This window comes from Mauremys reevesii, linkage group 1 (assembly GCF_016161935.1).
Source record: "Mauremys reevesii isolate NIE-2019 linkage group 1, ASM1616193v1, whole genome shotgun sequence".
NCBI lineage: Eukaryota > Metazoa > Chordata > Testudines > Geoemydidae > Mauremys > Mauremys reevesii.
In genome coordinates, this window is record NC_052623.1 from 337,677,797 (window position 1) to 337,705,678 (window position 27,882).

Consider the following 27,882-nt stretch of genomic DNA (forward strand, 5'->3'; position numbering starts at 1 on the left):
TAACGAGGTTAGATCAATCAGGGAGGATGGGGCCCTGTTCCAGCAGCTGAGGTGTGAAAACCAAGGGAGGAGAAACTGGTTCTGTAATTGGCAAGCCATTCACAGTCTTTGTTTAGTTCCAAGCTGATGGTGTTAAATTTGCAGATGAACTGGAGCTCAGCAGGTTTTTGTATATTGCCATTCCTAATGTCTGATTTGTGTCCTTTATCCTTTTCCTTAGAGACTGTCCAGTTTGGCCGATGTACATAGCAGAGGGGCATTGCTGGCATATGATGGCATATATTACATTGGTGGGCGTGCAGGTGAATGAACCGGTGATGGTGTGGCTGATCACCTAACCAGAGAACACTTCAACCTCCCTGGCCACACAATAGCAGATTTTAAGATGGCCATCCTACAGCAAAAAAAATTTAGGACCAGACTTCAAAGAGAAACTGCTGAGCTCCAGTTCATCTGCAAATTTAACACCATCAGCTTGGGACTAAACAAAGACTGTGAATGGCTTGCCAATTACAGAACCAGTTTCTCCTCCCTTGGTTTTCACACCTCAGCTGCTGGAACAGGGCCCCATCCTCCCTGATTGATCTAACCTCGTTATCTCTAGCTTGCTTCTTGCTTGCTTATATATACACACCTGCCCCTGGAAATTTCCACTGCTTGCATCCGAAGAAGTGGGTATTCACCCACGAAAGCTCATGCTGCAAAACGTCTGTTAGTCTATAAGGTGCCACAGGATTCTTTGCTGCTTCTACAGAACCAGACTAACACGGCTACCCCTCTGATACAAGAGGGATGTGGAAAAATTAGAAAGAGTCCAGTGGAGGGCAACAAAAATGATTAGGGGACTGGAGCACATGACTTATGAGGAGAGGCGGAGGGAACTGGGATTGTTTAGTCTGCAGAAGAGAAGAATGAGGGGGGGATTTGATAGCTGCTTTCAACTACCTGAAAGGGGATTCCAAAGAGGATGGATTTAGACTGTTCTCAGTGGTACCATTTGACAGAACAAGGAGTAATGGTCTCCAGTTGCAGTGGGGGAGGTTTAGGTTGGATATTAGGAAACACTATTTCACTAGGAGGGTGGTGAAGCACTGGAATGGGTTACCTAGCGAGGTGGTGGAATCTCCTTCCTTAGAGGTTTTTAAGGTCAGGCTTGACAAAGGCCTGGCTGGGATGATTTAGTTGGGAATTGGTCTGGCTTTGAGCAGCAGGTTGGACTAAATGACCTCCTGAGATCCCTTCCAACCGTGATATTCTATGATCCTATGACAGTTACAGAGTAGAGTGCTCACACTCACTCCTTATATGAAGTGTATTTGAGTAGGGGGTTGGACTAGATGACCTCCTGAGGTCCCTTCCAACCCTGATATTCTATGATTCTAAGAAGCCAAGGGGTTCCACTATTAGAGCAAGGGGCTGGAAGTTGGGCATATGGGGTCTAATCACAATTTTGTCCCTGACTAACTCTATGTCCTAGGACAAGTAATTTCATCACTTTGTCTTTATTTTCCCATACACAAAAGGAAGATTATACTAAGTATCTACCCACTTACTTCAGAGGTAAATTGGCAGAAATAATTAGCTAGCGAGTGCTATGGAAAAATATTAATTATACATTGTCAGCACTAAACAAATAGTGATCTGTTACCTATACATTCACAGACCCCTTATGCAGGGGTACTGAATGCATATAACCACGCCCATCAAGAACAATGCCAGAAACCAGACTCCAAAGAGGTGATGGAGCGTCAGATAATTAACACATATCTACAAACGTATTTTACATTTTTTTTAAAAGATAGAAAGGCTTAATCCTCCACAGTGCTGATCAACCAGCTGGCTCAATTGCATAACACCAAGGTCATCCAGTCTAGTGACCTGGTTGGGCAGTCTCGGTTGCATCATCTACAATAAGCAACTGGTTTTCCAGTGCTGTAGTAGATGTTACTGCAGCAAGAAGTTGTTTTATTCTGGGGCCATCACAGTTGGTTATTGTAGACCCCTTGTGTTGACCTAATTATCACTGCTGGAAAATATAATAAGCAAAATGGAGCGTATGTTATGCAAAACAAGTACAAATAACATAACACGTTTCAACAAAGAAATAAAATGCTCGTGTTCCCATGAGCTCTAGGCAGGCAGATGGTGGATACTCGAGACAGATCATGCTCTGAGCCTCCAGAGAAGTAATGCCTTCAACCTCTAGGGAGGAGTCTGCAATACCCCAGCTCACTAATCTACAGTTCAAAAACTGGAATTGCCGCAGAAAAAGAGATGCTTATTCTCCATTCCTAGGAGCAGGAAGGTGTCACAACGGGGGACAATGAGATGACAGAGTTCTAGGTTTACTTTTCACTCTTCAGACATATGGTACTGGTGGATACGATCTAGTGGACTGAAATCAATGCAAACTGGAGTTCATAAATATTCCTACTCATGTCAAAAAAATTATATATGCAGTGCTGTTGTAGCCATGTTGGTCGCAGGCTCTTAGAGAGACAAAGTGGGTGAGGTAATATTTTTTTATGGGCCAACTTCTGATGGTGAGAGAGACAAGCTTTCGAGTTACACAGAAGCCTACATTGAAAGACAGAAGTTGGTCTAATGAAAGATATTACCTCACCTACCTTGTCTCTCTAATAAAAGAATTTATTACAGTTTCACAGTTGTTCTTAGTTAAAAACAGAAAACTAGTGAGTAGAATCATGGGGCAATAAAGATATTTGGCAAGCCGTTGAGGTACATTTCCTTCTTTATCTGTTCAGATTAACTGAGTATCAGTCTACATATGGTACACATATAAGTGCCTTGAACATAAATACTATCAAAGAAGATGACTTCCTGCAATTTCACCTCTTTTCTTTTCTTAGATTTGAGTGCACAGCCCAGAAAATATAGTACATATGTCCACTCCTCCTTTTGCCCTACCCCCCGCAAGATGCTTCAATCTTTTTTTCTCCCACTGCAGAAATGCCAGCAGCCCAGCATTTGTATATGACTTGACAATGTCTAATCCATGTGCATGTGTAAGGGAGAAATTTATTTTTTAGATGAGGAAGCAGGTTTGTGTGTCATGCTTCCAGGGAGTTATTATAAACAATGAAGAAGAGTAAAACAACAAAGGACCAGAACCTCAAGTCCTTACACAGTTACTCTTCAAACTCAAGTCACAGATTCAAGGGGCTCAATGTATTTAGGTTAACAACAAGAAGGTTAGAGGGTGACTTGATTACAGTCTATAAGTACCTACTTGGGGAACAAATATTTGATAATGGGTCCTTCAGTCTAGCAGAGAAAGGTATAACACTATTGAATGGCTGGAAGTTGAAGCTAGATAAATTTAGGCTGGAAAGGTGTGCATTTTCAAACAGAGGATAATTAGCCATTCAAATAAACAATTTACCAAGGGTTGCAGTAGATATTCCGGGACTGACAATTTTTAAATCAAGATTGGATGTTTTTCTAAAACATCGGCCCCAGCAGTTATTTAGGGGAAGTTCTATGGCCTGTGTTATACAGGTCAGACTAGATGATCATAGTAGTCCTATCTGGCCTTGGAATCTATATTTATTATAATGTAAAATATACCTGGTATATGTAATATAAGTCCTGATCCTCCCCTCTGTGGCTGTGTATGACACGATGCAGTGGAAATGGCACATTTCTTTTAGGAGCGTGTTTGGGCTGGCCAGAGTCTGCATTAGACTCTGAATCTTCCTGTAATTTGCAGAACAAATCTTTGTGTACGACATCTGTACTGGACCACAGAAACAGAAGACACCACAGCAAATTATGTTGGGAGTGTGGTAAATGTCTGTGACCTGCACTGATCCACTGGTCCAAAATCTCATGGATGGGACATCAGCATGTGGTATCTAGGCTCATACCCAGCAGTAGCTGCCCTACATCATTTACTGCAGTTCGGGGCACAGCTTTCTGCTCTTCAGCAACACTTACAAACAGATGGGCATGGGACCTGTTTGCTTTGCTGTGCACTCAGTTGGATTTTCTCTGTAATGCACATTAATATCATGCTAAACATTTTCAATTTGCACATCTAGGCTTCTCATTGGAGGTTCCAGGAAATGCTAAGAATCCCAATAAAATTATGAAGTTGTATTTCTTGAATCAGAGGAGACTTGGGAGAAATGCAACAGGTTTGCAGTATGCGAACTTCTCAGAAAGTGCTGACTAAATAGACATTTAGAACATTGTGGCTCAGGGACTGGTAGTAGGAAAGACTTCCAATCTATAGCTATTTGGTGGTCTTGGATTATAGTGGGGTTCTCATTCTAGTGCTTAATGGAGAGCTGTCCATCAGATCAGCCAACAATAGAACAGACAAGGAAACTGAACTGAAAGGAGGTACTGGCACACAGGTGGTATGCTGTATGGAAAATTGGATTGCCACTGCTCTTTGCTGTATGTGTTCAGAAGACTAAATGAGGTGAATACTCTGAGTTTAAATTATATGCACCAAATTCACTCCTAAGCAGTACACAACTCTTTTTTTTTGCACTGTACATATTTGCCCTGCTTTGTGTCCTCTTCCATTTCCTATTTCTCACTACTGATTCCCCGTTTTTCCTTTTTCTTATCCCATCTTCCCTACAGTTCTCTTCCTTCCCTTCTACCACCCTCAACCCCAACCTCTCTAGCATCTTTTTTGTTGTTGTTGTTGTTTAGCGCCATACTGCTTACCTGCCAAGTTGGGAAGCCTGCACCTGCTGCCATGCAATGAAAGCTATATGTTAAGCAACACTCTCACTAACCAGATACATTGAATCAACACTACTGGAAGTGATGCTTTCTCTTGTTGACTAACAAGAGGAAATGCCAAATGATTCAGTGCCAAGATAAAACAGGCAAGGTTACAGGAGCATTAGGTGGACCTAAAAAACCCCCTCAAGGCTAGGACTATAACAATGTTTAAAAGGGGACTGGATAAATTCATGGTGGCTAAGTCCATAAATGGCTATTAGCCAGAATGGGTAAGAATGGTGTCCCTAGCCTCTGTTCATCAGAGGATGGAGATGGATGGCAGGAGAGAGATCACTTGATCATTGCCTGTTAGGTTCACTCCCTCTGGGGCACCTGGCATTGGCCACTGTCGGTAGACAGATACTGGGCTAGATGGACCTTTGGTCTGACCCGGTACGGCCTTTCTTATGTTCTTATGTATCTGCTTCATGCAACAATCTTAATAAGGTTCAGAAAATTCTTGACTACAAGAGGAAAATGCTATGTGTGTCTCCTGGAGAAGGATATATGAGAATAATACAGTGAATTAGTTCACAACTAAGCTTAAAGATCTAAAAACTGAATAATGCCGAGGAGACATTTGCTTTGCTCACAATTAAAAGAGGTCATACATGACCACTTTAGAGACTGTTTTATGATCAAAATGATCTTTCAGCAGTATTAATGTAAGCTACAATGGTTTTTGTCTGTTCATTTTAATTCAGATTCTGAATTCAATGGTTGCTCAGGATAGGAAAAAGTTCCTCAGAGGGAGTACTTACCAGAGTTTAATGCCGCTCTCATTTTAACTGAGAAGGTGAGAAAATTGAAAGTCACTAGACTTCCAGGAAAAAATAAGTTTCAGGTGATCTTAATTATATATGACCTTGATGATAGTGGCAAAAGCAAAAGCAATGGCTGATAGTTTAATTTTAATTAAATTCCAGCGAGCAGATAGGAGGAATTTAGATGATAACATTTCTATGAATGTGTATTCATCTGTATTGAGAATCAATCCCTATCCATCAGAATGGCTGGCAATTACTTTTAAACTGAGTTGCTATAGCACTAAAATAAAACCAGGTTTCACTGTATGTAGTTTTCTCCTTTTGTTACCAATTCTGTCTTTTTATGTGCTGTGCCAAGATATCCCTCTCTCCTCTTCTTTTGTTTTACAGGCAACACAAAGGTTATCTGGCACCTTAACAATCACCTGAAGAGATACTCAACACTACTATCTACTTTTTATTCTTCCGTGTATCAATTTGAGGCCAGAATAGGATACTGCCAGGTTAAAAAAAGTTGTATTTTGGCATATCAGCCAAATGCTAGACACTGCACACTGAAAAATAGTGGGCTTTGTATATAATTTATTCTGAGTTTAAATTTAAAGTATTTGCACTGCCAAAGGCTATTAAAACATTGCCTGGGTTAGAAAAATGTAATTGAGCAATTTGCACTTCTGTAAACAGAGGACTGAACATGTTAAATTAATTTAACAATGTTGAATTGCAGGTTTTTTCTCTCTTTTCTGCTTTTTCTTTAAATGGATTAAAGCTTGCATTCTGCTTTTCTATAGTATGAACACAGGGAGAATAGAAACAGGCAATAGGAGGAATTGTTATCATGGGTTTGAAATGATCACACAAAATCACTGCAAATAAATAGAAAAATATACAGTGAGATTTTCAAAATTCATAGTTTAAATCCAGAAAGGATCATCAGAACATCGAGTCTGACATCCTGCATATCACAGGCATTAAATTGCATCTAGTTGCCCCTGTATTAAGCCCAATAACATATATAGCTAAAGTATCCCCCAGAAATGTATCCACTTTTTATCTGAAGACATCAATAGATGGAGAATGGAGAATTCACCAATTTCTTTGTGAGTTTGTTCCAGGGGTTAATGATCCTCACTGTTCAAAATGTATACCTAATTTCTTATTTGAATTTGTCTGGCTTCAGCATCCAGCCATTGGTTCTTGTTGTTCCTTTTTCTGCCAAGTTAAAGAGCTCTTTAGTACCTGTTTTTTTCTCACTGTGAAGATACTTATATATTGTAAATCAAGTCACCTCTTAAATCTCCTTTTTGATCTTTTTGATACACTAAACAGATTGGGCTCAAAGTCTCTCACTGTGATGCATCTTTTCCCTCCTAATCATTTCCTTGGCACCCTCTCCAATTTTTCAACATTCTTTCAGAGGCGTGGATATCAGAACTGTATTGCCCTAAAGTGTTCAATGCCAGCCTATCTCTGCCATTGAAACCAATGGGAGTGTTACATGATCTGCAATGGGAGTTGAGTTATACCCATCCAGAGTCATTTCAAAAAAATCCAACTGATGGGGTTTTGTGACACTATTTATATAACTTTGTAAGTTTACAAAGCACATTACAAAACAGAGTAAGAGTAACTCCATGTCCCAAAGGTCTTACAATCTAACAGACATGAGAAACAAACGCAAGGCACAAGACAACTGTTTAGGTAAAACAGAATCTGGAGAAATTATAGATAAAGAGAACATGGTATGATTCTGTTTAAAAAGGAAGACGACTAAATTACACAAATTCAGTTACACTGAATATAAAATTGTTACAAAATTGCAATAAATTGTGTACAAAATATGTCATGTGAAACATCAGTGGAAAAGTTATAGGCTACTATGTAGTATTATACTGTTCATATCCAAAGATTATACATGGATTTAAAGTTCTGAACTGTGTGTTTGTATCTCAAACACGTTTTCTTGAGAGATTCCTCAAGACAGATTTGCATTAAGGCTAGCCAGCCTGCTACATGACCCATTAAAGACAATCAGCTCTCCCAGTGAGCCCCTCCTGAAGATGTTTCAGAGGGCACTGAGGCTATGGCTGTCCCATGGTTCAGCAATGCATGTAAGGACATGTGATCTAAGAATCCATCTTTTGCCAGTAACTTTTCATGCACTTGGACTGAAAGTATAAAAGGAGACTGTGACATCACTTTTGTCTTTATTCCTGCTTCACATCTCTGGACAGTATTTCTAACAAAGAAGAGCTTTGAATAATAGACTGGTGACCCCCAATCTAATGGGTGAACCAGAGAGATTTAATACAAGCTAGCAGATTTAACATCAGCGCTATTATCCTTACCTGCAAACTCTGAAATCAGTTGCAACGGATATGCTTCCTTTAGTCAATTAATAACTCTTTTCTTTTTATATTAATAAATTAATTAATATTTGTAGTTACTGAAGGATTGGCTACAAGTGTGATTTTGGGGTTACAGATGAACTGTATATAGACCTGGGGAAGTGGCCAATCCTTTGGGATTAGAAGAACTGTATATGTAACCTCAGTAACCTCTCATCATAAAGACCAGATGTCCAGGTGGTGACAGGGGCTCGATTGTCTAACGGAACTGTATTTTGACTTCTTGTTAACCAGTGTGGTGATACAGGAGCTCACTTTTGTTACTGGCTTGGTGAAATCTAATTATAGAAAAAGCCACCGGTTTTGGAGCATGTCTGCCCCCTTTTTTTTTTATCAGTCTGTCCTGAATTTGGCACTCTCAGCAAGGTAGGAACAATCAGTTAACATTCTTTATCTGCAACAGTGTGCTAAGCACTTTTTGGAGAAATGGGTTCCCAGGAGGTGTTTGAGGGACAAGAGAAAAGAATAGTTTGATTTAAGGAATATTATAAGGGAAGAAATGACAGGACTTAGTGAGAGACTGAATATTATGGAGTAAAAAAAAAAGACAGTAGAAAAATGGAATTGAAATTGTGAGAGTGGAAAATGGGGATAATAATGAAATAATCAACAGTGCTAAAGAATGAAAAAAGAGAAGGAGAACAAGAAGGAAAAGGAGAAGCCCCTTTTAGAAGGTATGAGTCTGAAATAGTGATGGAACCTCCAAGAGGAGGAGGTCCAAGGTAGAGAATTACAGAATGAATAGGATAGGTAAAACTGATCAAAAGAAAGTGTTCAGAATAGAAAAGTGTTCTTAACTAGTGGGCATAAAACACAGATTAGGAAATTTTATGTAAATAGGAACTGCAGGTGATTTACTTTCCACTATATATTAGAAACAATATTTCCTATATGATACCTGAACCTCCAACTCTGATTTGCAAAAGTATTTCTATAACAACTTTGGTTTCCAGTTGCTCATATATTTCCACAGCTTTCACTTATTTGGCAAAGTCTTCCCGGTATTGATCTCTGCCTAGAAGTGAAGTTGTAATGTGAGCCAAAACATCTTAGTCATTTGGAAGTATAAGGGGGGGCGAGGTACATTTTCCCTCATTTAAAATAAATAGCTTAAGACCTTTTTTAAACAGCTTTTTCACCAAAAAATCTGAGGAAGGGAAGACAATGTTGAAATTTGGTAGAGAAACTGTCCATTCACCATGCACTGGACATTCTGAACCTGATTCTCCACCACCCTGTACCTTTTATAGTCATTTAAACCAATCCAAAGTGAGTGTGAATTGTTACCCTTCTGGTCTGGCAGCATTTTATACCCACTTCATATTCATTTTGCACTGTGTAAAATAATTATACAATGTACAGAGCAATGGAGAATCTGGCACTTTGTATATAAATGACTTTCAGTGGCTCTGTTTGTCAGAAATATATAGTAGCAGAAGATGCTAGAGATGCATAGAAGGTTGCAGAAAAAATGATATACTGTACTATGTGAGAAACTGCATGTGATCGTGTAATTAGACTGTGATGCATATGCACAAGAGGGCAGAGTTAACTGCATGTTCAACCTTAACTGGCATGTCCTTACTTCTGAGTGCTTCACCGTGCAACGTTAACATTCTCCTTATATTTATGGAATATATTGTTATAGCACTTTTTTGCTAAGGCCAGCGTCACTGTAGCCAGCTCTTCTTTAAAGAGTACAACTCAGATAGTTCAGTTCATTGTTACATTTGTACGGCCAGATGCGTATTTCCATTGAGATGAGCCACCAAATAATAAGACTGTCAACCTAAAAACATACTGCTGACATTTCTTGAAAATTACAAATCCAGTTCCAGAGTTAACACAATTATATGAGCTACTTAATTCATATCTTCTTTTATGAAGAGCTTGATTTATTTGTTTGTGTATCTATTTTACTGCAGATTTGCAGTACAGCAAGTGGAAGCTTTGCACTTTGCCCACAGGGAGGGCATTGGCCATGGCTAGAGGTAGATGCCAAATTAAGCAGGCTGTTGATCTGATCTGATATGTACTTAACCAAAATGCACTTCACTCACCAAGTGAGACCTGGTTGATGGTAGCTCCCCTTCTCTGTTCCTCACAACCCCCAAATAGAAACGTAGAACCTGACCCTACTCCATTTAAGTTAATGGGAGTTTCACCATACATTTCAATGGAAGAACTGAACTCATGATCTCAAATTTAAAACTATATTGCATGTGGAAACAACAAATCTTCCATTGTTGTATTCACATTACATGATATTCAGGCACAACCAACCTCTCTCCATAGGTAGTGGTTACAAGTGGCATGGGGACTCATGAGGAAGGTTGAATTTCCAACACATTAATAGTATTGCAGTGTTCTACTATACTTTTAGTGCTGTTACATCACGCTCTTGAGAACAAGGATAAATGCAAACTTTGGGTCTTTCACCTGGCATGACAAAGAGCACCTGTGAACACACAACTGTACATTTCTGCCTCATGGACTTTGTCAGTTCACCATACTAGGAAGTCACAACTTGAAGGCTGTCAGGATGACATGAAACACAGTAGCTTTATGTTCTTATTCTAGGGCAGTCAGAAATATTTCAGGTTGGAAATCAGCGCTCTGAGCTCAGACACTCTTCTGGTCGAGATTATGGCCACCAGAAAGGACACCTTCCAGGAAAGGTAGGATAAGGGGCAGATTGCCAGGGGCTCGAAAGGGGGACCCATGAGTTCAGAAAGGACCAAGTTAAGATCCCACTGAGGAACAGGCTGCCTCATCTGGGGGGTAAATCCTATCCAAACCCTTAAGAAACTGGCCCACCACGGGATTGCTAAAGACTGACCTGCCCGCCACACCCAGGTGGAAGGCCAAGATGGCCGCCAGGTGCACCTTAATGGATGATATCATCAACCCCTGTTGCTTCAGGTACAAGAGATGGTCTAGCACAAGGGGAACACAGGCTTACTGCGGGGACCAAATGGAGAAATGCTTCAACTTTGCCAGGTACATTGTGCGAGTGGAGGGCTTCCTGCTCCCCAAGAGAACTCCCTAACAAAGTCCGAGTACTGCAGTTCAAGCTGGTTCAGCCATAGAGTTTCCACACCATGAGGTGGAGGGAATCCAGGATGGGAGGTTGTTGTTGGCCGTGATCCTGTGTAATGAGGTCTGGGTGCATAGGAAGGGCCACTGGTCTGTCCCCTTTCACAATCCCCGGTGCCGCACCGATGAGCCAGACGACCGCACAGGGGAATGTCACTGATGCTCCTTCTGCAAGTCCTTCCTCAGTTCCGAAGTGTCCTGCACCGAGGCTGGTGAGCTGTGCACCGAGGCTGCCGGTGCCAGCTCTTGAGCCGGTTAGGGCCGGAGAGCGGACTCCATCAAGATCAGCTTGAGGCAATAGTCTCTCTCCCACTTAGTTCTGGGCTTGAAGCTTCTTCAGATGGTGCACTTGTCTTGCAAATGACCCTCTCCCTGGCACTTCAGACAAGCAGCGTGCGGATCCTCTCCGGGCATAGGCTTACCGCACCTATCGTATGGCTTGAACCCCTAGGTCTGCGATATGCCCCGGCGATGGGGAAAAATATAGGGGAGGGGAACCCCCCCAATTTAAACATACTAACGAACTAACTAGCTAACTGACTAACTAATTACGATAGTGAAGGATAACAACTATATACATGGAAAACCACTAGGAAGCACTTGCTAAAGCAAGAGACCAGTTGCTCCAATGACCAGTCTCTGGTGGTAAGAAGGAACTGAGCAGGCAGCGGGTTGGCAGGGACCTATATACACTGCCATAAAGGCACCACTCCAGAGGACTCCACAGCAAACCCGACTGGTACCGCTAGGATAAAAACTTATGACAACCGTACACGCAGCGTGCGCACACACCTATTGGAATGGACATGAGCAATCACTCGAAGAAGAACCTGCAGTTCTTACATAAGCAAAATTCATATTGACCTCAGTGTATTCCCATTGAATCCCAGGCTTTACAGGCATGACATTCCTCAATTTGTGCAGACAATTTCACATGTGTACATCCAATTGAAAAGTTTGGTGGATGCAAATCATGTGCATGCATTCGTACAACAGCACCAATTATGTCCACCTTTGAAAATCTGGCACTTAGGAACTGAAAATGGTGAACCCTATCTCTCCCACATTTTGAAAGATGTTGACCATCCCCCTGCAACACACAAACAATTTAAAAGCTGCCGAAGTGCATAATAATGAATGAATTCCCTTATGAATGCCAACTTTCCTATTCAATACGCACTCACGCACACACTCTGAGCTGCACCCAATAAGCATTGACTGGGAGGGTAGGCAGTGCAAAACCAATAGATTATGTCATCATCCTATAACCCTTAAAGATTGGTACTCCTGGTGGGATCACCACTGGTGACACCCCTTCCCCCTGGCCATGACTCCTACAGTGGAGTAACAGAGGGGCCAGCTCTGATGGCTTTATACTATTTGCATATACTCCCACACGTGAGGAACCCCTAGCTGGCCAGTTAAAGGGCCTTTTTAGCCACTTAGTTGGCACTATTCTCAGTGATCATCTAACCCTCAGTCCTTTTTGTCTTACTATATGATCTCACATCTAGCACCATTATTTTCTCCTTCATAATTATCATTGCAGATAAAGGTTTCATTACTTAAGACCTGATTCTGCATTCCTTGGGTATCCAAAATCTCCACTGGTTTCCAAGGGGTCTTGGTCATGTTTTGGTCTCCATAAAAACATCTATTTTTGGCCCCACATTTAATTCTACATCCCTCAGCCTGATACACCACACAAGGCATTTGGCTCCAAATGATTTCATCCACCTTAAAGAAAAAAAATATGGTTCTTGGCTAGTCATTCCTTCTGGAACTATAAACAGTAATGGCCTTGGAAAGAACTAACATAGGGTCAAAAAGTCCTGTTAATTCTCATTCAAGAAGATTTTTCTGCTTCTTGACACTGTTGGTATTAAGAAAGAAAACACCGTGCATCATTCCTGACATTTTATTCGAAATTCCCCAAGAAAGAATTGTAGCTATCTACAGCAACAGTGCTTGCCTAATTTTTAATTCTCTTTTAAAAAAACCTGCTATGCAATGCAAGTTATTTTGAAGTCTTAAATATAACCTAAATATGGCATAATAAGGCATTGTGATTTATTAAGGATCTTCCATTATTACCACACGTTCCTTCCAGAACAGCTTTAAGTTTATATGCACAGAAGTCAGAAGGGATCATTCTCTATTCCACACTTTCTGATTAAAAGACAAAAATTAACAATAGACTATTTGCCCATTAGCTAGTTTCTTGCAAATAACCAGTGTTTCACATATGGCAGTGCTGATGGTGGGTGTTGAAAACAACTGTCCAAATAAAGCATTTTGTGGACACAGACAGATCTGTTATAGGCGGTAGCCCTACCTGTTCTGCTGGTGAGTGCATTAGCAGTAAGTACAAGTTGCCAGGAAAATCAATGGAACTTTCTTCATCTTGCAGTGGTATCAATGACTTTTCTCTGCAAGAGTGAACATCTAACAACTGGTAGAAGCAAAAGCTATAAAAAGACCAATACTTCATTTTAGACTAAAAAACATGTTAGGGTGTAGCGAGTAAAATAAAAATATACAGTTTGCCTTCCTCTGGCCCTGCAAACAGAACAGGTGGTCAAGAAGCATATCTATATGTTATACACTAAAGGTCAACAAGGATAAAGCTATCCTTCTTTCTACATAATGAAGACCACTTTAGTATGCATCTCCTGTGCTGTCTAATGTATTCCTGCTGAGGTGCTATATGACTAGATCATTCACCAACCTCTGAATCTAAAACTACCATTTAAAAGCAATTTGTAAAAATAGCATTTTTATGAAATTACAGCTCAGACCATGCAAGTATTAGATTTACTTAGTTTGGAAATTGTACTGTTACACACTGACCCCAAATGATCAAAGGAATGTTTTTGTGGTGGTGAATATATGGATGGTGTCTTTACATTCTCAGGTTTCAGCTGCAGCATATTATCGTCTAACAAAAGGAAAATTATTCTGTTGCTGCAGAAAGACCTTTTTAGATGTTATCAAAATTCTAAGCAAAACCTCATATTTCTTTGCAACAGGCTTTCACAATATTTATCATCTCAGATTTTCATCAAAGCAATCATTTTACAATCTCAGACAACTCCATAAAAATAGAGGTATTAGGCTTTAGCACAATTCTTCTCAATGGGTTAAGTTTGCTTATCTTCTTTCTTACTCTTTCCTCTCAACATAGCAAGGTATGATAGCTCTCATTCCACTCAAGCCCTGGCAGAAACTATCACATCCATAGAACAAGGGAATGCGAGTTTTGGGGGAAATGCAACATCTCACCATCTCTTTTTATTTTCACTTCTATCCATTCTCCTCTGCCCCCCACTCACTCTCTTTCATAGTCCTCATTTCTCTAGTAATAATAAATAAAAACTTTATACTCCAAGAGCATCTCCAAGGCCACAGAATATCCAAGTGGCCCACAAGATCACTGTGATGCATGGACGTGCAATTATCCTATTTTTACAGACTGTGAAACTGAGGCGTGCATTTCTGGTGCTCAACTTTCAATACCTGGGGTCTGATTTTCAGAGGTGCTGAGCACCCACAACTACAACTGAGGCACGTAGAATATTATGAGTGAGACTTGGCTTCTCTCTCTTCCACCCTCCCAACCCCCAGAGGGTCCCATCTGCTCATGATCCCTCAGAGACTCATTTCCCCTTCAACACTCACTCTGCATGGAGGGCCTCATCTCCCCCTCATTGTCCTCCCACTTTCACTCCACCTGGGGGTCCTCATCCCTCTATTGCCCTGCTGTTTTTACTCATTCTGAGTTCAGTGGGAGCAGCACTGGGCCCAAAAATGGGGAAATGGATGGTTGAGGGAACTGAAGTGGTCAAACACCTGAAGGATTCCTGGCTTCCCCAGCCCCAATGGCCACCTAGCACATTAGTTTCAATAGAAGCTGGAAGGTATTACAGACAGGCATAAAACAGAAATGGAACTCAGAAAGGAAGGTAAAGAGAAAGAGGAAAAAGGCTTTACTGCTAGCACATTTCAAGAAGGAATCACACTTGCTCTGCTGGGGATCAGTGTCTCACTGAAAAATGCTTTCACTGAACCCCTGGTTCTCTATCGATCTTTCCTTAACACTTCCACCCTCTTCAGTGTTACCATCTTTTCTCCACTCTCCCCCATTTTGAACTGCCACCCTGGCATAGGCTGCCAAAATCCCTTCCTCCCTCACCTTTCACATAATGGATCAGCTTCCTAGCAAAATGTGCCAAGACACACACAAGTCCCCACTCGAAGTTTCCCTTTAGCATAACTGATGTGTTGTATGTCAGCTCTCCAATGTGAGGATGCACCCTCACTTTCTATTTGTACATATCCTAGCACAATGGTTGGGCCTTCTGGTCTCTACAGTGACACAATCGTATAAGAAGTTCATCAGGTACATACAGTGGAGGTAGGAGTTTCAGGGTGAGTCCTTAAACTGATTCCTCACCAGAGTCATCTGAAATCCTAAACCTGACTGACTGAACTAAGTAGATGGTCATAGCGGGTCAAAGATCTGAATCAAGCTCTAAATCTGTATGGACTGAAATGAAAAACTCTTTGGAGTATTTTAACTGAAGAACTGAAAGTTAAAAAAACATTGGATGTCAACACAAGTACAGCTTTCCAGCGAGCATTCAGAACATTCAATAAAGCAGCCATATATACAGATGCACTTTACCCTATCAAAAATAATATTAGAAATGGCCTCTAGAAAGAACAAAGACTCAGAGATTGTTCAAGAATCCATTAGAGGCTATTTTGGGGGAAATGATGCATTAAAAGAAATAAAATATGAATAAGCTTTGGTAAGCCATCTTTCTAATTCTTTAACTTCTAACCTTTTCAGAAAATCCTAGATTCTGTTACTTTTCTACTGTATTATCTGACATAAAAATGACTTTCAAATCTAGGTGTTTTTTCTGCACAATAACCAGCAGTTGGAACAATTTCTTTAAAATCTGTCAGTGGTGACCCATTAGTAACTCAACCATCACTCTTAGTTTTTGACTGAAAAATTATTTTCTCACTGTGCTACTGGCAGGAAAATGGTGGCTTAGATGACAGAGTACAAGTTAATATGCTGCAGTGTAATTCACAGTGTGTTGTACAGAGAATATTTATTAGCATTACTGTATATATCACCATAGAGGAAATAACTTGCCGTACAGGACCACTCCGAACATTGTTTAAATCTACAGAGGTGGTGAGGGGTAATTCCCTAGCTGCTCCTCTCTGCTGGGAGGCAATTAGTCATGGAAATGGAATTAGCACCCTAGCAATTTATCTAGCAGTGGAGAAGAATAATTGGCAAATGACTGTGGTTGAGGGGTCAAGAGAGCCAACCTGTGATGGTGTTTTCAAATCTTGACAGTTCAGTCTTTCCTCCTTTTACGGAACTACCCTTCATTAGATGTGTTTGCAACAACAGAACACAAAATGCAAATTGTTTTGCTCCAAGGTAGTCAAGGACCTATAACCAGGTATCTCTCTTCTGTACTGGGGGAAATGCTTTCCCTTCCTTTGACTCCAAAAGTATGGAGAAAGATGCATTAAGACAGAGCTCAAGTGATTGTAATTGCTCCAGCATGGGTCAAACACAAATGGCACCAATATGCGTTAGCCTTGTTCAAGGAAGCGTCTGTCTTTATGCCGTTGATGCCAGATCTCATATTCTCCATATGGGTCTGATATCTCCTCACCTATATAGTAGTGTGGTTTGAGTCCCTAGGGGAATAATTTTTTCTTATTTGTTTCTTAATGGGCATTGCTGGTACTCGGCATTTAGCAGTGGAGGTAAAAAAAATTTTTATTTTATTTTAGGCTACTTTATCATATTATAGCAAGTACTGTCTGAGAGGAAGGATGATCATTTGGGTAAGAGACTGGGCAAGAACATGCTACATGATCACAATAGTCCAAGGTTTTGATTATTGTGAGAGTCTGATTGTTCATCAAGTAGTAAGCAGCAAAGCAATAAAGAGTTTCAGTGGACCTTCAGAGGGGTAGCCGTGTTAGTCTGGGTCTGTAAAAGCGGCAAAGAGTTCTGTGGCACCTTATAGACTAAAACATATTGGAGCATGAGCTTTCATGGGTGAATACCCACTTTGTCGGATGCATGTAGTGGGTATTCACCCACCAATATAGTTCTCATGGTATTAAAGTCTAATGACCTCTAGGGGTCAGCTGAGTGGATCATCCATCAGGTCTGAAATACTTAGATTCTGTGGAACCAGTTCAGATATTGGCAATGTTGACTCAGCTCTTCCTCCTGAAGAAAACCCTGAGCTCAGTGCAATTCACTGTTATGGAAATTATTGTCCTATCTGCTCTCCGTGGACATTAAAACAAACATATCAAAGGAAATTATGCAACAGTAGTGATATGTCTCAGGCTTTTTCTGTCACCCAGCTTTGTGCAATATTCAATATGCTGTTTGGCACCTGACTTTACACAAGAAACAGCTTTCAATGGTGAAATGACTACTATGACATTGCTTACCATTTGCAAACATTATAGTTCAGCCTGAAGCCTTTTCCCCCCCGCCCCATTTGAGCACACATACTTACCCATTTTGGACTTATGAGGGAATTACAGCGATACATTTCTCTCACTGAAAAAAAGATTTTCTTGAACATGGTTATATAAAAAAGGGCTGAGTTTGAAAATTGAGCTTGCACATAGCACCAGACTGATCCAGCAAAGCACAGAAGCTCGTGTATTTCTTTAAACATGCGAGTGGCCCCATTTTCTTAATGAGATGCGCTCAAGTTCTTTGATGGACTCTCACTTTGATCATTTATTCTTTGCTAATGAACTTCTTTACAACACAATAGCTTATAATACTTGTCAGAGATCTGCCTCAGAAAGGACTTCAGGACTTAGCACAGCTTTATTGTGGAATGGATGTGATGATAAATGTGATGTGATTATGTCAGTGGTGGACAACCTGTGGTCCGCAGGCCGCACGCGGCCCGTCAGGGTAGTCTGCTGGCGGGCCGCCAGACAGTTTATTTACATTTGCACAGCCACCCGCAGCTCCCAGTGGCTGCAGTTTGCAGTTACCAGCCAATGGGAGTTGCGGGAAGCAGCAGCCAGCAAGTCCCTGTGGCCCGCACCGCTTCCCACAACTCCCGTTGGCTGGGAAGGGTAAACCGCGGCCACTAGGAGCTGCAGGCAGCCATGCAAATGTAAACAAAGTGTCTCGCGGCCTGCCAGTGGATTACCCTGATGGGCCGCAGCTTGCCCACCACTGGATTATGTGGTAGTGTGTTTTGTGATATATTGCAGGGATTGGGGTGTAGGCACCTGTCAAGTCTAAGGACATATTAGATGACACATTTTAAATCTATCTTCTATCAATTCAGATATTCTTTTACTTAAATTATAGAATATTATTTTGCCAGTATTCTTTACCGAAAGAAAATAAAATAATTGTTTTTACTTGATTCACTAACACATTTTTTTTAAATATTTTTTTAAAATGTTCCTTTTCTGATCATACATCTGGCTAGATGTAGGTTTTCCACTAAGTTTAACCTACTTTATATTTTCTACATTTCTACTGGAGTAAGATGTTTGTTTCATAGGAATGAGGCATTGTTTTTTCTACAGTGCAGAACATGGAGTCTGGCAAAATATTTCTCCAGCAGGCAATAAAGCTAAACATGGGTAAAGCACACTGGAAAACCAATGGTGTCCTTGAGCATGGCTTAGTAGGTTGTATAATCTGTGTTTTCCTTGATAGTTCTCTAAACAATGTGAATAATTACCTTTTTCTGTTCTGACTTGTAACACCTGCTAGCACAATGATATGACAGTTCAGAATTTCCATTATAACCATTGTTACAAAGATCTATGAAGTCCCTATAAATCAAGGCCAATTTTTTGAAATTTGGGTGCCTTAAGTGAATGGCCTGATATTTTTATAAGGCCTGAGCACTGTGTGATGTGTGCCTCAGTTTTGAAGACTGGAAAACTGTGGCCTAATGAAATAAAGGAAATTTCTATATGCAAAAGTGTTAAATAAAATGTCACAGTTATGTAAAAGTAATTGAGAACAACCCTTTCTGCCACAAAGGTGGGAACTTAAGGATCCTCTCATTCTTTCTATTTTAATAAATTTGGAATGACTTCTGGTAAAAAAAAGAAACATAAGGAAGATTACTTAGTTTGTAATCTTCTTGTGACAAAGACCATCTTTCTAGTCTCTGTTTTTATAGCACCTACCACACTGGGGTACTGGTCTATGACTGGGACTCTCAGGAGCTATCACAGTACAAATAATAAATAATAATATATACTATTCATCGTTTGTGAATATTGCACTCAAGGTTCCACATGTGTGATGGTGAAACTTACAGGGGAATTGCTATACTGGATTACACTTATGGCCCACCTAGTCCAGTATTCCAGTTCAACAGTGGCTAGTACCAGATGTTTCAAAGGAAGGAGTAAGAAACCCCATCAGTAAGCAGTTATAAGATCACCTGACATGCCGTAAAGTCTCTTCCTCACCCCTAAAAGATGCTGGCTTAAGCAAAAAGAATGAGGAGTACTTGTGGCACCTTAGAGACCAGGCAGCTCCAGGCACCAGCGCTCCAAGCGCGTGCCTGGGGCATCAAGCTGCAAGGGGGTGGCCTGATGGTCGCCGTGAGGGCGGAAGTCAGGCAGCCTTCGGTGGCTTGCCTGTGGGAGGTCCCCTGGTCCCGCAGCTTCGGCAGTAATTCGGCATCAGGGACGCTGAAGGCGCGGCACCAGCAGACCTCCTGCAGGCATGCCGCCGAAAGCCGCCTGCCTGCCGTGCTTGGGGCGGCAAAATACATAGAGCCACCCCTGCTTAGAGACTAACAAATTTATTTGGGCATAAGTTTTCGTGGGCGAAAACCCACTTCATCAGCTGCATGGAGTGAAAAATACAGTAAGCAATATATATATTACAGCATATGAAAAGATGGGAGTTGCCTTACCAAGTGGGGGCTCAGGGCTAACAAGACCAATTCAATCAAGGTGGAAGTGGCCTATTCCCAACAGTTGACAAGAAGGTGTGAGTGTCAACAGAGGGGAAAATTACTTTTTGTAGTGACCCAGCCACTCCCAGTCTTTATTGGGGCCTAATTTGATGGTGTCCAGCTTGCAAATTAATTCCAGTTCTGCGGTTTCTCATTGAAGTCTGTTTTTGAAGTTTTTTAGTTGAAGAATTGCCACTTTAAAGTCTGTTATTGAGTGTCCAGGGAGACTGAAGTGCTCTCCTACTGGTTTTTGAATGTTACAATTCTTGATGTCTGATTTGTGACCATTTATTCTTTTGTGTAGAGACTGTCCAGTTTGTCCAATGTACATGGCAGAGGGACACTGCTGGCACATGATGGCATATATCACATTGGTAGATGTGCAGGTGAATGAGCCTCAGATAGTGTGGCTGATGTGTTTAGGTCCTATGATGGTGTCCCCTGAATAGAGATGTGAACAGAGTTGTCAACGGGCTTTGTTGCAAAGATAGGTTCCTGGCTTAGTGTTAGTGTCTCCCAAGATCTGTGGGAGTGAGGGATCATCCTTCAGGATAGGCTGTAGATCCTTGATGATGTGCTGGAGAGGTTTTAGTTAGGGGCTGAAGGTGACGGCTAGTGCCGTTCTGTTACTTTCTTTGTTGGGCCTGTCCTGTAGTTGCTGACTTCTGGGTACTCTTCTGGTTCTGTCCATCTGTTTAAGCACTGAATTGTATAATCGTTTCCAAAACTTTTTTAAAAAAGGATTTGCTATTACAACTCAGCATATTCTTGTTCAAAACTGTATTAGTGACCCCTTTCACATAGCAAGCCTCTGAGTGTGACCCCCCTTTATACATTAAAAATGGGGGGTAATTTAATTTAATGGGGGCTGGGAGCTGTCAGCCTTATGGAGCTAATAGCTTGTGACCCCCATGTAACCACCATGCGACCCCCAGTTTGAGAAGCCATGGTTTATTTTATGACATGGACACATCCACTGACACCTGTGTGGCAGGACGAAACACACTCCTCTTTGCCCATTCATAAAATGTTTTACTTTCATCATGATAATAAATATTCACCTGCCTTTAAACAAGTTCAACACACTAATGCGTAAAGCACCCCATTCCCACCATGTCATGCAATCAAGGAAACCATATGTGAGAAAGTGATTGAAAAAAATAGAATGACAAGACAAAATGAAAAGCTGGCACTTTAAGTCTTCACTTCTCCTGCTGGACCTAAATCTTGCAAGGGTCCCAAATCAGCAAGAGACGAGAATAGGGGCATTATCCCAGTGTCCTGGACAAATTATAATTTTGGATGTGGGATTCTTACTCACTTCCTGTTCTGCTGTGTGGTGTTACTGTGCACTGTTCCAACAGCTGATGTACTTCAGTGGAGGATCAGTTAGTCTTTTTTCTAGAGTACTCTGGGATCCCTAGAGGATGAAAATATCTAAATAAGTGTAAGCTATTTAATTTTAAAGCCTATGCTAAACTGAACTAAGTTATAACTTCATTATGTCAAGCTATTTAGACGTGAAACAGATTCTACATAAGGCAATACAACAGGTAATGAAAAGAATGCAAAAGATCAGCAGACAGGCACATGCTGAAAATCTGTCTTTTGCTCCTTGGAAAAGTAATTTGCACATGTATATTTTCTATTAATTTTTATAGTGTTCAAACTTTCAACTGAGATTGAAAGGTCTCTTGTTGAGCTATCAGGATATCTATTCTTTATGGTCTGAAAATCCCTGCAATGCATGGATAAGATTGGGAAAGATGCATGCAGTGACTTCAGTCTTAGTATTTTGTGATTACAAAAAATAAAATGGCAATTTCAAAATGTTGAGCGCTAGAAAGTTTTTTGAAGATCAGCAACCCATTATTATTTCCTATTGCACCTACAAGTGCCTGCTGCCCCACCATACAAATACAAATAAAAACATGATCCCTTCTCTGAGGAGCTTACACATGACAGCAGTGGAGTCTTAAAAGTGCACCTCCCCGGCAGGCTCATTTCCACTGAATTATATTGTGCTCATATAATATAAAAAAGGACACTCACTTTCTGTGGGGCCAGGTGGAATTTTAAGGACCCATGACAGTAATTTCAGACATGACATAAGGGAATATCAAATAGAACATGCTGGGAAACACTTTCCCCGTCCCACAATTTTCCCCGCTCTGTCCTTGAATTGGGAAGAATGTCAAAATCTTGAAAACTTTTGCAAACCAATAGTTTGACAAAAAAATCAGATAGGATCTACTGAAACATTTATATTTCAACTTTTTCCTTAAACACACACACACACACACACACACACACACACACACACACACACACACACACCATTTAGTATAAATAAAACTAAAATTCCAAAACAAAAGCTTGTTTCAAACTGGAAAATGACACTTTTCCTTTAGAAAATGTTAAATGAAAATGTCAAAAACTCCCCCCCCCCCCAAATTTTCAAATGGGAAAAATTGTCGAAACCAACCCTTTCCCATGAACACTGTTGGTTTCAATGAATTGGCATTTTCTGACAAAAGCATTTCATCAGAAAATTCCCAGCCAACTCTAGTAGCAAGACAGTTAAAAAGGAAGTTAGGGGATGAAGAAACAACAGCTATAAGATTATACAATTACTCAGCTATGGGAAGCACACACACCATGATGGAATATAGGAGGGGTTTTAAAAAAATGTATTAGGATAATTATTTATTTTATGAGCAAGAGACATAAAGCTGCACAAACTATAATTCTGTACATAGATTGATTGTTTTGGTTAGATAGAGACAGGGGGCTGTGCTGGCTTATTAAGAACAAAGGAATTTCCATATTGGTTTAGACCATAGGTCCATTTTATCCACTATTCCATTTTTGACAGTGGCCAGCAGCAGATGCTGCAGGGGAAGGTGCAAGAACTTGCAGCAGGCCAGTGTGGGGTAATCTGCCCCCCCACCCACCTGCATTATGTCTCATCCTGATTTGATTAAGATCTGGAACATTAAATTTAATATTATTCCACACAATTTTAGTGTAAATTAATAAAAACTCTGGGTTTTTAATATCCATGTAAATGTTCAATCCCTTTTTGAATCTTCTTAAATTGTTGGCTTCAGTGACTTCCTGTGACAGTGAGTTCCACAGTTTAATCACGCATTGTGTGAAGTATTTCCTTTTATTGATTTTGAATTTCACCAGCTTCTAATTTCACTAACCGCCCTCTTGTTGCAATATGAACAGAGAATAAGGATTCCTGATCATCCTCCCTAGACCATGCATTATGTTATATACCTGATATGTCCATCTGACTCATCTCCTTTCTAAGTCTCTAACAATCCTATTGACCAACATATGCTGGCTATTGCATACGTCATAATAACATGTATTATCCACAACATCTGTATATTAGTCTGCATTAAGCATAAATAGCAGTTGTAAGTTGTGTGTATGTGTCATGTGACTAATTTTTGTTTATACTTTGTCACAACAAAAGCCAGTTTTACATTCAATTATAAAAATATTTTAACATAAGTGCTATTCGAATATTATGGTTGGAACATAACCATGATAATACACATTTTTTGCAAAGTTCAAAAGGCCTCAGTTATAAATACACGTACATATATTTCTGCCTTAATAAATAATGCAGTTGCAAACAAAAAGGTCTTTTTTTTATTAATCAAAGGTTTTTGGTTCAAAGGAAAAAAGCGAAGGGGAAAAACTTCAACATGAAAACTTAACGGTAATAAAATAACTAAGTTTTTTATAAACTTGTTTGCACATTCATTAAATATTAAAATATAGTTATAAATGTATTATAGCCCAAATGGTTAAAAACAAACAATGTATATTATGTCTTGTTATGTTGCAAAATGTTAAATCCAACCAAACAAATCTCAACAGGTTTCTATGTCTCCCAAGCACAAACAAATGTCATGAAAATTTATTACCCTCAAAGAGGGTTTGCATAAACCTGCATTTAAACTTCATTTTGCTTTATTTTTTATACTATTTTCTTTTCTGATATGTTAAAGGAAAATGTATAGATTAATTAAAATTTGTGCTTCCAAATGTTTAACAAAAGTTTAACTTCTATCACAAGTAGATTAACTCTCAAAAGCTTGGGTAAAAAAAAAAATCTGTTGTTAATTCTCTCACTAATACAGAGCGCTTAGCAGGGGAGAGCAACACAACTCTCAGAATTCACGGTCATCATCTATTTTAGCAGTCAAGGCTATATTATGGAAAACTAGTAATGTATATGTTAAAGGAGTAAAAATTAATGTCTGTATGGAAAAACTACAAAAGCATCTAAAATGTAAATTAGTGCTAAAGAATTAGAATAATGAGAACAAAAAGCAAAATGTATTTTACTAAAGGTGGGGGGTTAAGAGTAAAAATCCAAGTCATTCTTCTATCATATGCTGTACCAACACATAACTTGTGTAATAAGTAACTTGATCCCTATTACACTGTAAATAAACTAAATTAATCTGTGTATAAATGTGGGTTAGTGAAAACACAGGAAATGTAAAACAAAAACAAAGATTTTATCATGTTAACTGACTTAAACTTTAATGGCACATCCCACAGGCTGGAGACACCAGAAGATATCAGCGCACAGTGAAGAAAAGGAAGTTTTTGTAAATAACAAACTGTTCCACTACATTTCAACCTACCCACAGACGGACAATTTGAGTATGCAATTGCGACCAAGTGGGAATTTTTGTAATGTTTTTACGAGACCTATTTGTGCCTGTTTCCCCTACGTGATGCATTGTTACCTCATGGCTGAAAAGGGTCTGTTGTCTCTCAGGCAGGCAAAGAGACACAGATATAGGTGTTGCCTAGTTGTCTGGGCTTTAATCCCCATACCAATGGAGCCCTTGAGAACACAATGGCAGATCCAATTGCCTGGATATTGACGTCTAGCAAGCAATGACCCAGAGGGATATGGATGGTCTCGCCTCTCAGCAGGGAGGCTGAACAGGCTTTCTCCAGTTGGAGAACAAGGGACTGGGGGGATTGATGTGGAAGTTAAGGCCCATGTCTACACTAGAAACCTTACAGTGGCACAGCATGTTTCCCATTGACAAAAGTGCTGGTGTAGCCAGCGCACTGTCAGTGTAACTTATGTCGCTCAGAGGGATGTTTCTTCACACCCCTGAGCGACATAAGTTATAACAACAAAACTACTAGTGTTGACATAGCCTAAGTGTAGGCTGCAGAAAGCAGTCAGGGCACACTTGGGAGTCTGATGAAGTAGGTCAGATGGACTGGGAAAGACAGAGCTTGAATAATGGAGTTCATCACTGCTGGGCTGGGCTCTGTGATAACCAAAATGAACTATACTTTAACCTTCATTCTTCTGTACTAACCTAAGGACTTTCTATGCTATGTTCCAAATGATGAATAAATCCTGCTGTTTTGATCGGCTAAGAACAACACTCACACAAACAGAGAGAAAAAGTTCCCTCCTAGGAATTTTAAATTCTCTTCCCTGATTGGTCCTCAGGTCAGGTGTTCACCAGGTACTATGTGTTAACCCTTTACAGGTGGAAACTTAACCTATTCATGACAGAGTGTCACTGCAAATGCTGGGAGAGGTGCATTGATCCCTAAAAGGTAGACATGTCTCCATCAGGTGTCTATCTCAGTTGGACTCACTGAATGGAGTTCATGGTGTGAAGTAGGAGTGCTGCAAGCCCAGAGGGCCAGTCTAAGGAGGCGGTGAAGGTGCATGGATTATGCCAGATGGGTCTATCGTACTGAAGGAGTTCCTCCTAAAGAATGTTTCAAAGCTGGGGCCATAGCACTGATCCTGTGGATCCATGACAGCAATTGACTATGGAGATATTCTAAAGCCAACTAACGGGGCCAGATCTAACTCTTACTTAAATTGTATATTATTAAGCAGAGTGAGTTTATGTATGTACCTATAGCTCTAAATTTTTGTCATTTTGTCAGTTGTTTATGGCTTGATTTAGTTATTGTGTAAAAGCAAATGTATCATTACTGTATAGTTCAATCAATATAGTAGCTTCTTATCAGGAATGTGCACATGTAATGCCCGGTGACCAAGGTGGGCTAGGGGGCACTCCAGAACAGTAGTCAAGTGTATAGGAGTGGTTGGGTAACTGGCACATCAATCCATACCAGAGGCAGTCCAGGGCAATGGTCAGAGTTCTCACAGGGGTCAGCAGTCACAAAATCCAACCCAACAGGCTGGGTCAGTTGGTTGGGGTGGCGAGGTCAGATGAGGCATCCAGGCGGGGTCAGGTGGTCTGGGGAACAACCAGTCAGCACTGGTTTGTTACTTAGACTGCTTCCTCTTCCTGCTGGGGCCTTTCTATAGCCCAGACAGGCAAAGAGTGCTGCCTGATCATCCAGTCAAAGGCCTGGGGCAAAGCTGCTGTGAGCCTGTAGGTGTAGGCCTTTAGTACTAAGGTTGTTGGTCAGGGGCACTAGTTAAGAGCATCACCATGGCACACCAGCTAAGGCTGCTGCCTAACCACCTCGCGGGCCTAGGTTCAATAGCAGGGTCCTGATAGCACGTGACCCAGTAGCCAGGCAAGAGATTGTCCCACCATCTGGAATCTTTCAGCATAGGAGACTCTAAAGCAGTGGTGGAACGTATGCAGCCCATCAGGGTAAGCTGATTGCGGGCCGTGAGACGTTTTGTGGACGTTGACTGTCCGCAGGCACAGTGCTCCCACAGCTCCCAGCAGCCGAAGTTTACTGTTCCCGGCCAATGGGAGCTGCGGAAGCAGCAGCAACAGTCTCAGAACCCATAATTCATGGTATTGAGGGCCTGGCTACTGAAGAACAGTACATGGTTTACAAGATGCATGATGTTGATAAGCTGTTCAAACAAACAAATTAACTTTCAGGTACCAAGGAGCACGAAAACACCTCATAGATTTGTACTGGGGCAGTAAATAATATGAAAGCAAGGAAAAAACAGATTGATAGAGAAGTTATTTGTACTGTTATGTGTACAGGAGTTACGTGTTCACTATCATAACTCATCAGGGGACATTAAAAAAGGAAAGTTGCCTGACCTTAGTAGTGATTGTCATAAACAGTTAGTTAAGGGTTAAGGTCTCTTTTACCTGTAAAGGGTTAACAAACAGTACCTGATGAACACCTGACCAGAGGACCAATCAGGGACAAGATAATTTCAAATCTCTGTGGAGGGAATTTTTTTTTCTGTGTTCTTTGTTTTGAGGAGAGTCTCTCTTGGGAGCAAAGGGAGTCCAGACATCTTAATCAAGTCCTCCCAGGTTTCTGCAGTATTTTTCATCTATTCAGTCTAGTGAGTATTAGAAAGGCGTACTAGTATTGTAAGTTTATTTCTACATTTGCAATTGTGTGTTTTGCTGAAGGAAATTTCTGTTGCTGTTACTTTGCTTCTACTGAGAAAGAAAGGGGAGGAGTAATTTCTCCAGGTTTTATAGTTAGACTCTGTGTATTGTTCCCCCCTCCTATTACAGAGATAGTGTACTTTTTTTTTTTTTTTTTTAATAATTTCTTTTTTTTTTTGATTGATTGATTTCTTCTCTTGTTTTTTTTTTTCAAGGGAGGGGAGGTGAGTCCTTCCTGTGTGTTGTGTCAGGATTTGACTCGTGGTGTCCTCTCCGGCTCGGAGAGGGAGGGAGAGAGGGGGGGGGGAGGTGGCTCTCTCTCTCTCTCTCTGTGGTGATGGTTTTTGGGTTTGAATCTGGGTTCCCCAGGGGGGGTGTGGGTAGTGTTACTTGTACTTTAAACTGGTGAACTGGAACTGGATTAGTTTAGAGGATAGTTTAGAGGAGCCATTGCAGGAGCCCACCCAAAAGGTCCAAA

At 40.6% G+C, this 27,882-nt stretch overlaps 1 protein-coding gene across 15 annotated transcripts in view; it reads right to left on the reverse strand.

The window, feature by feature from the left end:
- The window catches only part of MAGI2 (membrane associated guanylate kinase, WW and PDZ domain containing 2), a 1,074,597-nt gene that overhangs the window by 755,883 nt on the left and 290,832 nt on the right, over positions 1–27,882 (reverse strand). The window lies entirely within an intron of this gene.